This window comes from Danio rerio, chromosome 6, assembly GCF_052040795.2.
Source record: "Danio rerio strain M-AB ecotype USA chromosome 6, GRCz13ab, whole genome shotgun sequence".
NCBI lineage: Eukaryota > Metazoa > Chordata > Actinopteri > Cypriniformes > Danionidae > Danio > Danio rerio.
This window is the reverse complement of record NC_141026.1, coordinates 41,901,350-41,911,789: the sequence shown is the minus strand read 5'-3', so window position 1 is coordinate 41,911,789 and position 10,440 is coordinate 41,901,350. Positions and strand designations below refer to the sequence as shown.

General features: G+C 32.3%; 1 protein-coding gene across 1 annotated transcript in view; it reads left to right on the top strand.

The window, feature by feature from the left end:
* Positions 1–1,655: 1,655 nt before the first annotated feature.
* The window catches only part of itgb7 (integrin, beta 7), a 35,551-nt gene continuing 26,766 nt past the window's right edge, over positions 1,656–10,440 (top strand). The window contains exon 1 of the mRNA XM_087257730.2: positions 1,656–1,721. The gene's annotated coding sequence lies outside the window, so the exon portion shown is untranslated. The remainder of the gene's footprint in view (positions 1,722–10,440) is intronic.

Here is a 10,440-nt window from a genome sequence, read left to right as displayed (position 1 = left end):
TGGGGGAAATAAACAGGGGGCTAATAATTCAGGGGGGCTAACAATTCTGACTTCTACTGTAAATTATAGTGAATGGGAGTTGGGTCAGTCTAGGGTTGTGCAAGCAAGGGCATCTGTAAGTAAAACATGTGCCAGTGTAATTGGTGGGTCATTCCGCTGTAGGGAACAAGAGAATAAACTGAAAGGAAGTGATTTTTTTTTTTACACTACTGGTCAAAAGTTTGGGGTCAGTATGATTTTTAAATGTTTTAAAATAAGCTTCTGCTCACCAAGGCTGCAAATATTTAATCAAAAATACAGTACAAATTGTGAAATTGTGAAATGTTATTGCACTATAAAAGAACTGTTCAAAAGTAGTTTAGCATTTAATTTAATCATTTATTAAAGTGATTTTAAAGATAAATTTTCAGCTTCATTACTCCAGTCTTCAGAGTCACATGACTCTTCAGAAATCACTCTAATAATGCTGATGGTAATAAAGCAATAATGACTGAATTAATAATTTAATTTGAAACTACATACATCAAGAAAGCAGTAATTTAAATTTTTAATAAATATTTAACAATTTAACTTTTTTTACAGTTAATATATGTTGCCTTTAAGAACAGGATAATTTTCTTAAAAAAAAAACATTTAAAAAACTGACCCCAAACTTTTGACTGTTAGTGTGTGTGAATTCAGTTTCCAGAGTGCCAATTTTCTCTTATGTAGGGCCTACTGTACCATATATCTGTTTAAATATCACCATTCTGTACATACAATTCACCACAATACTCAAATCTTACCACACACCAGTTTTTCAAATACGGTCCCAATTCTTATAGAACAGTCCTAAATAGAAAGTAATATGTTAAATAAAGGTGCTTGGACGCTGTGCTGTTTGCATGCATAATTTAATTTTATGTCTTAAAACAGGTGTTCTGAAGCTGAATTTTCAGTATAATATGATGTTTCTGAGATGTTCCTGTTCATCCAGCTGAAACAAACAAACAAACAAACAAACAAACAAACCAAGCAAAAACCAGGAGGGGACCAGCAAAAACAAGCTAAGTACCAAAACTAAGCTAAGCATCATCATGCTGGTACTTTCGGCATGGCAGTAGCAGAAAACTCACATCAAGAGCGCCGCCATGTGGCGAAAATGTTTTTATTAGTCATTCAAAATTACAGTATTGTGTCATTGAGCCAATTCAGGTTTTTAATATTATTACCTCGCTGGGCTTTTTGGTCGCAATAAATTACGCCCTTTAACGGATTTTATAATGGATTTTTCTTCTTCTTTAACGGGGAATAATTATTTTAATATTTTAAAGAGTTTTGGCTAGTGTGGGGAAATTTACAAACGACACGCATAAGCACAGATATAATCAAGACAGGAAGAGGTAAAGTGACCACATTATTTCTGCATCTTTTGCGCGTTAGCTCGTGCTGTGTCTCAAATTATATTAAGTCGCCTATCTAGACATCATGTTTAAAGATTAGCAACATGTCATACATCAACATGTCATATGCGCGCAGCTTTTTCGAATACCATAGTATACCATAGTACCTGCTCAAAAATCATGCACGTGTCTGTAACTAAGACAAGGGCTAAGTAATGATGACTATGTAGGAAGCTCAGTAGATTTTAAAACAGCCACCGACAGGCAGAGTATACTTTGAGAATGACGCCTCCAGCGATGCTTTGAATTTTACACACTCACACGACAACTGGCGTAAAGGTAAGAAACTCCATTAAAATGATTTCATACGATTTTGATTGATTGAATTTGTTGAATATGAATTTAATTACATGAATCGACTTTCTTAAAGCTTGACAGTTAGTTTCTAACAGGTCCGTGTATCATCCGTTCATTTGATTATTCCTTTTATTACGGAAAACGAAACATCAGAAAAACGATGAATATTTCGTTTTTCTGTTTATTCTGTAGGCAGAAAAAACGGAAACTCATCTGTTATTCAGCTTATTAACTTAAAACGAAATATTAAAACAAACACAAAACCAAAACGAAATAATGAGTCAAAAAATGGTCCGTGTACGGTCCGTGAACATTTTGTTTATTTGTTTTCCATTTTCAAACGGAATAAAGGAAATGGAGAAAACGGCCGTTTTTCCGTTTTTCTTTTGCTCACGAGAAAACGAAAAAACGAGATTTTGGCTGGATTTTCGTTTTTTGGTTTAGGGTAGGAAAACGGATAAACGACTTTAAAATTCATTTTACACATGTAGGCGGTGCTGAAACGCCCACTTTCCTCTAATTGGTCAACCAAATCTGCGCTCGTGACGTCACCCTCAAAATAAAAGCCTTACACGCAGGCTTTTAATTATTATTATTTAATTATATATTAACTAAGTTTACATATTCTATCATTTGAACCACACACAGTTAGCAGGCTTACATTCATTCCTTATGTATAAATAAATAAAAACGTAAATCAGCAGTATTCTTAGACATTTGTCGTTAAAATAAGGTCATAGTTCACTGCCAAGCTTCTTGCTGCTGTGCACCTGATGCAGAGCAAAGAAAGCCATTTCCGAGCAGCACCTGGTTTACATGATTGTTTCAGAGCTATTGTAGGCCTAAATAATAGCCTACTCTGTATAAAATAATAATTTATTATTATTATTATTATTATTATTATTAGGCCTATTATTATTAGTATTGTTATTATTATTATTTACTTAGTTATTCAATGGTTGTAAGAACACATTGGACCCTGCATGGGGCTATAATAAATGGTACCATTTGTTTCTATTGGATTTTCTCCTATTTTAATTTAATATATGCCTTTAGCCTATTGTAAATATTTATTTGATAATTAATACTTTTTTATTGCAACGTCAAAGTAGGCCTGTCTTATTATTATTATTTGTTATTATTATTTTGTCATTATTGTTGTTATTATTATTGTAGCAGGGACATAGCCACAGGTGTGGCAGAGTGTGCTGGTGCCACCCAAAGTGGCATCTTGCACCTGAAAATAGATGCCTTCGCGCTCAAGCGCGCGCAAAAAACTTGCACAGGCAAAAGTAATGATGAATGTGTTGAAGGAAAAAAAAACATTCTAATTATTTGTTAATAAAATAGTGCAACATTATTCTCAGTCAGTGTAGGCTGAAAAAATTAGGATCGCCAGCATTTCAAGGGTGGTTTTATTTTTAGTTTATTGCTGTGACGCGCTATATTTCACTAAGGCTGCATGAGACTGAAAGCGCATCTTGCTTATTTTCTCTATTTTACATACAGAACATATCATACAGTCCAGGTTCTACCGATCTAGTGAGTGTGGGGCATTGCTTTACAGTGGTAAAGTGGATTATTTCTTGGCAAATTCATAATGATTCACTTTGTTTAGTAATAAATTTCATAGTTATAAAATAACTACATTTCAAGAATATGTTAACACTTCCAACTATTTAAGATTATTTATTACATCAAAAGTAATTTCAAAGTAACATTAAATGTACGTATAAACTGCTTAATTTGTGTGTGTAAACACCTAAGATGCAAAAAGCTTATTTAGACCAGAATAGGCCTACTAAATGCAACGGTCAATGTATGTAAACTTATGACCTAAAATGTCTTAAATGACTAAATTTAAGTCTTTTTAAGTTTTTAAATAATTTAAGTTTAACATAAATGATTTAAACTTTAAACTTCAAATTAACAGAGTATGGCAAATAAATTGTTTATTAAATGGAGGTCAGGTGTCTATCTTAATTATAATTATTAAATATTATGACACTATAATTCAGTGGTGTATTGGGGAGTACGCACCTTTTAATTAATTAATTTTAAATAAGTAGTTTATCCTAAATAAAATGCAATGGGATCGGTGTGCAATGAATAGTTTGAAAACCCCTGGTTCAGACTAGACGAGCTAGCTGTCTGTGCGCTGCGCTAATAACTTGGCATTTGCTATTTTCGGTGCTGCCAGATGCATTTATAGTGCATAAAAAATAAAAAAGGTAATTCGGTAAAGCGCGCGATGCGCGCAGAAATAAGCGCACTATATGCATATGTCGAATTAAGTTCTCTTTTTCTTTAATCAAGACTTTTCCATTAGAGGAATTACAGTTAATAATAGCTTAGTCCTTATAAACGATCAGTTTATAAAATACACAATTTACGGATCAAGCCTAATAAGAATAAGAAGAATATGCAACGTATTATGATCCTTGAATGATCAGAGCGCATTTATATAAACTATAAATTTTATATAATCCATAAATATTAAAAAACATTATACATTTAAAGTAATGGAACATTATATGTTATAAAATCTAAACTATTATTTAGGCTACAGGCTAAATAAAGGCGCCTTTTTGGGGCTGTTCAGCGCGTGCGTCAAAGAAAAGACATGACACAATCTCTATAAAAACTTGTTGTTTATTTACAATATCTAAAGGGATATAAAACATCTAACATGCATCTCCATTCTCAACGAGTTTCTGTGTTCTGCATCCTTCACAGACCGAGGTCTCATTCCGAGGTAATCTGTAAATATTCTCATTTGGTTTTGGCACATTCTTGATTAAAGGTGAAACTGACCGGCGCAATGGATGATTTGTCATCTGTGACAGTTATAATACAGGTTATGGAACTATTTCACTTTAATTTCATATTATTATTTTATTAAACAAACAAACCAGTTTTTGTTTTGGCTCTGCATGCAGCGTATTGGATCTTTGAAGCATTGCACTTCAAATGTTATTCCTTTTTTTTTTATTGCATTTTTTATATTTTTAATTATACAACACAAAATTGGTTCTAAGCAGATACATTTTCCTATAGGCTATAATGAAGTGTATATTTTTGTTCACACAGGTCCTATACAAAACTGTGTGGATGGATGATTTGTTTCTCCGTTGTTTAGCTTGCGTCAAACTGGATGGACAAATTACAAACATATTGAATACAAAGGCTGGTTATTTTATGCAATGAGGGACAATAGGCCTATTACAAATTAAAGAAAATTATTTGCATATTAAAACGAAAATATATAATACAACAACAGATCCTACCTCGTAAGAAATGACTTTAGATAATGTAAATAAGCATCAAGTTTTTTTTTTGAGATTGTGTGTCTAATTCAGTAGTGTGGTGCGTTCGCGTGGAATGAACCGCCAACTTATTTTAGCAAGTTTTTATGCAGCGGATGCCCTTCCAGCCACAACCCATCTCTGGGAAACATCCACACATACACACACTTATACAGTACGGACAATTTAGCCTACCCAATTCACCTGTACCGCATGTCTTTGGACTGTGGGGGAAACCGGAGCACCTGGAGGAAACCCACGCGAACGCACTACACTACTGAATTATCATTTCTTACAAGGTAGGATCTGTTGTTGTATTATATATTTTCGTTTTAATATGCAAATAATTTTCTTTAATTTGTAATTTGTAATATTGTCCCTCATTGCATAAAATAACCAGCCTTTGTATTCAATATGTTTGTAAATTGTCCATCCAGTTTGACGCAAGCTAAACAACATTTTGGCCTGTTTTGCTTATTAAATGAGTGATTTTCACGGAGAAACAAATCATCCATCCACACAGTTTTGTATTGGACCTGTGTGAACAAAAATATACACTTCATCATAGCCTATAGGAAAATGTATCTGTTTAGAACCAATTTTGTGTTGTATAATTAAAAATATTAAAAATACAATAATAAAAAAGGAATAACATTTGAGGTGCAATGCTTCAAAGATTGCGTTGCGCCGGTCAGTTTCACCTTTAATCAAGAATGTGCCAGAACCAAATGAGAATATTTACAGATTACCTCGGAATGAGATCTCGGTCTGTGAAGAATGCAGAACACAGAAACTCGTTGAGAATGGAGATGCATGTTAGATGTTTTATATCCCTTTAGATATTGTAAATAAACAACTAGTTTTTATAGAGATTGTGTCATGTCTTTTCTTTGACGCACGCGCTGAACAGCCTGTAGCCTAAATAATAGTTTAGATTTTATAACATATAATGTTCCATTACTTTAAATGTATAATGTTTTTTAATATTTATGGATTATATAAAATATATAGTTTATATAAATGCGCTCTGATCATTCAAGGATCATAATGCGTTGCATATTCTTCTTATTCTTCATTAGGCTTGATCCGTAAATTGTGTATTTTATAAACTGATCGTTTATAAGGACTAAGCTATTAATAACTGTAATTCCTCGAATGGAAAAGTCTTGATTAAAGAAAAAGAGAACTTAATTCGACATATGCATATAGTGCGCTTATTTCTGCGCGCATCGCGCGCTTTACCGAATTACCTTTTTTATTTTTTATGCACTATAAATGCATCTGGCAGCACCGAAAAGTGCAAATGCCAAGTTATTAGCGCAGCGCACAGACAGCTAGCTCGTCTAGTCTGAACCAGGGGTTTTCAAACTATTCATTGCACACCGATCCCATTGCATTTTATTTAGGATAAACTACTTATTTAAAATTAATTAATTAAAAGGTGCGTACTCCCCAATACACCACTGAATTATAGTGTCATAATATTTAATAATTATAATTAAGATAGACACCTGACCTCCATTTAATAAACAATTTATTTGCCATACTCTGTTAATTTTAAGTTTAAAGTTTAAATCATTTATGTTAAACTCAAATTATTTAAAAACTTAAAAAGACTTAAATTTAGTCATTTAAGACATTTTAGGTCATAAGTTTACATACATTGACCGTTGCATTTAGTAGGCCTATTCTGGTCTAAATAAGCTTTTTGCATCTTAGGTGTTTACACACACAAATTAAGCAGTTTATACGTACATTTAATGTTACTTTGAAATTACTTTTGATGCAATAAATAATCCTAAATAGTTGAAAGTGTTAACATATTCTTGAAATGTAGTTATTTTATAACTATGAAATTTATTACTAAACAAAGTGAATCATTATGAATTTGCCAAGAAATAATCCACTTTACCACTGTAAAGCAATGCCCCACACTCACTAGAACGGTAGAACCTGGACTGTATGATATGTTCTGTATGTAAAATAGAGAAAATAAGCAAGATGCGCAGTCTCATGCAGCCTTAGTGAAATATAGCGCGTCACAGCAATAAACTAAAAATAAAATCACCCTTGAAATGCTGGCGATCTTAATTTTTTCAGCCTACACTGACTGAGAATAATGTTGCACTATTTAATTAACAAATAATTAGAATGTTTTTTTTTCCTTCAACACATTCATCATTACTTTTGCCTGTGCAAGTTTTTTTGCGCGTGCTTGAGTGCGAAGGCATCTATTTTCAGGTGCAAGATGCCACTTTGGATGGCACCAGCACACTCTGCCACACCTGTGGCTATGTCCCTGCTACAATAATAATAACAACAACAACGACAAAATAATAACAAAAAATAATAATAATAAGACAGGCCTACTTTGACGTTGCAATAAAAAAGTATTAATTATCAAATAAATATTTACAATAGGCTAAAGGCATATATTAAATTAAAATAGGAGAAAATCCAATAGAAACAAATGGTACCATTTATTATAGCCCCATGCAGGGTCCAATGTGTTCTTACAACCATTGAATAACTAAGTAAATAATAATAATAACAATACTAATAATAATAGGCCTAATAATAATAATAATAATAATAATAATAATAATAATAATAATAATAATAATAGTAATGATAATAATAATAATAATAATAATAAATTATTATTTTATACAGAGTAGGCTATTATTTAGGCCTACAATAGCTCTGAAACAATCATGCAAACCAGGTGCTGCTCGGAAATGGCTTTCTTTGCTCTGCATCAGGTGCACAGCAGCAAGAAGCTTGGCAGTGAACTATGACCTTATTTTAATGACAAATGTCTAAGAATACTGCTGATTTACGTTTTTATTTAATTTATACATACGCAATGAATGTAAGCCTGCTAACTGTGTGTGGTTCAAATGATAGAATATGTAAACTTTGTTAATATATATAATTAAATAATAATAATTAAAAGCCTGCGTGTAAGGCTTTTATTTTGAGGGTGACGTCACGAGCGCAGATTTGGTTGACCAATTAGAGGAAAGTGGGCGTTTCAGCACCGCCTACATGTGTAAAATGAATTTTAAAGTCGTTTATCCGTTTTCCTACCCTAAACCAAAAAACGAAAATCCAGCCAAAATCTCGTTTTTTCGTTTTCTCGTGAGCAAAAGAAAAACGGAAAAACGGCCGTTTTCTCCATTTCCTTTATTCCGTTTGAAAATGGAAAACAAATAAACAAAATGTTCACGGACCGTACACGGACCATTTTTTGACTCATTATTTCGTTTTGGTTTTGTGTTTGTTTTAATATTTCGTTTTAAGTTAATAAGCTGAATAACAGGTGAGTTTCCGTTTTTTCTGCCTACAGAATAAACAGAAAAACGAAATATTCATCGTTTTTCTGATGTTTCGTTTTCCGTAATAAAAGGAATAATCAAATGAACGGATGATACACGGACCCTAACAGTTTCTGAAGTAAAAGTGTCATTTTGAGAAGAGCAAGTTCTGTTGAAGTGAATTGGGGAAAGTGGCGTTTTATGACAGAAACAAATGACCAACACCTTAATGTATTTAAAGGAAAACGAATGAAGTAAATATAAGATAATATTACCTGTATTATTTTGAAATATGACATTTTAAAGGATTTTATGTTTATTAACCCTATATAATATTATAAGCATTGTGTTACGTTAGGTACTACGTTAACCAAACATGTTCATTAACCCAACATATGCTACTCGGAGGTTCTGGTAAATCAGTGAACAATTTATGTCAAAATTTACTACATGATGAAGTTACTCACAAGTTATTTCTCAACAGCCCTCCTGTTAACGGGGGTTTCTGAAATGTACTGTGAAAAAATCTATAATCTAACATACTGGCTTATTGTAGTTAATTTAGTTTACATATAATGTTTGGCTTTATCATAATAAAATTAGATTTGCAAGATTGTTTACTAAAGGAAAAAGGTTCCTCAGAGTTTCTTTTGCTCGTAATAATAGGAGAACCAAATTTAGTGCTGTATAACCTATAAAGAGCCTGTAATGGTTCCCAAGTGGTTATATATCTATAGTATATATCTATAGTATATTATATATCTATTTTTGCTATGTAACACATAAAGCATTTAGCACCACTTAATTCTTATGAGATGTTTTCTTTTTGTCTGAAGATTAAGTATTATTTAGCTGGAAAATGAATGTTGACCTTATTGTTTTCTGGAATGAGTGAGATCTGTTTTAATGAACTATTTATGCCAATGAAATACTGTTCCTATCAGATTTTTGTGTGATTTTCATGTTCTGTTATAAATTTAATTCAGGTTGAAATTATTTTTACACCTACCTTTTGTTTGCCTTTAGCACATACTTATAATATTTGTAATGTAAAAAAGTTTGAAAAAAAGAAGTTGTTTTGAATATCTTTGAATTAATATTTGAATTTTGGTGAATTTGAGAAATTAATTAATGTCATTTTTGGGCTGTGGAAGGAAATAATTCAATTTAGGTTACACTAAAATAACTTATTTTATTGTAGCATAATTGCTTTTTTGTTGGTTTAACCACACAGCTGTCTAAAACAATCATTGTACAAAAAGAACCCACTGCTTTTTAAAAATATAAACTGCATCCTTCTGAAACCCCATCAAGTGCAGTTTAAAAAAGAAACACTTCCTGTCTGCCTGTCTGAATGTTTCCGTCAGTGGAACAGGGTCAACCTAACATCTAAAAATGATGTTTTCTTCACATGCTGCTTTAAAAAGCTGACGGTTGCACCTCTAATAAGGCATATTTATTAGTGGTTTGTGAGAAAGTGAGAATGTGTCTTTACCCATGGATAAATCGTCTCTCACCCAGTTTTTGTCTCTGTGCTGGTTTGTGCTGATTGACATTTACGAAGAGGAAGAGTGAAATACTGTGGTTTAGTTTTTTGCCTGTCTGACACATGCTGTTGCAAACTTCCACCTTTCAATGCTTGACTCATTATCAGATGTCTACTGTGAAGTATGTTCTCATGAATGAGGGATTTACAGGATGGTGGAAGCACAGTGATGTTTTTAAAAAACAATTTTGCCTTATTTCTCTTTTTTTTACATGTGCCTGTCATATGGTGTAGAACATCAGATAGTGTTAAAATACTGTTTTAAGGCACAATAAGATTTGTTTTCTGATCCCAAAGAAACATTCAGGATATTTTTACAAAGAAAATGGTTAAAAATATTAATTTAAAAATGTAAATATCAAAATCTGAAACGCTTAAAGAGAAAATTTACAATTCGGTCATAATTTACTTACTCCTCATTTTCCAAAAGCCTTTGAAAACAGTAGAAGATATTTTGAAACCTTTTGGAAACCGGCAGCCTTTGACTTGTGTAGTATTTGTTTATTGTGTTAGTGATGTCAATTGTTACCGGT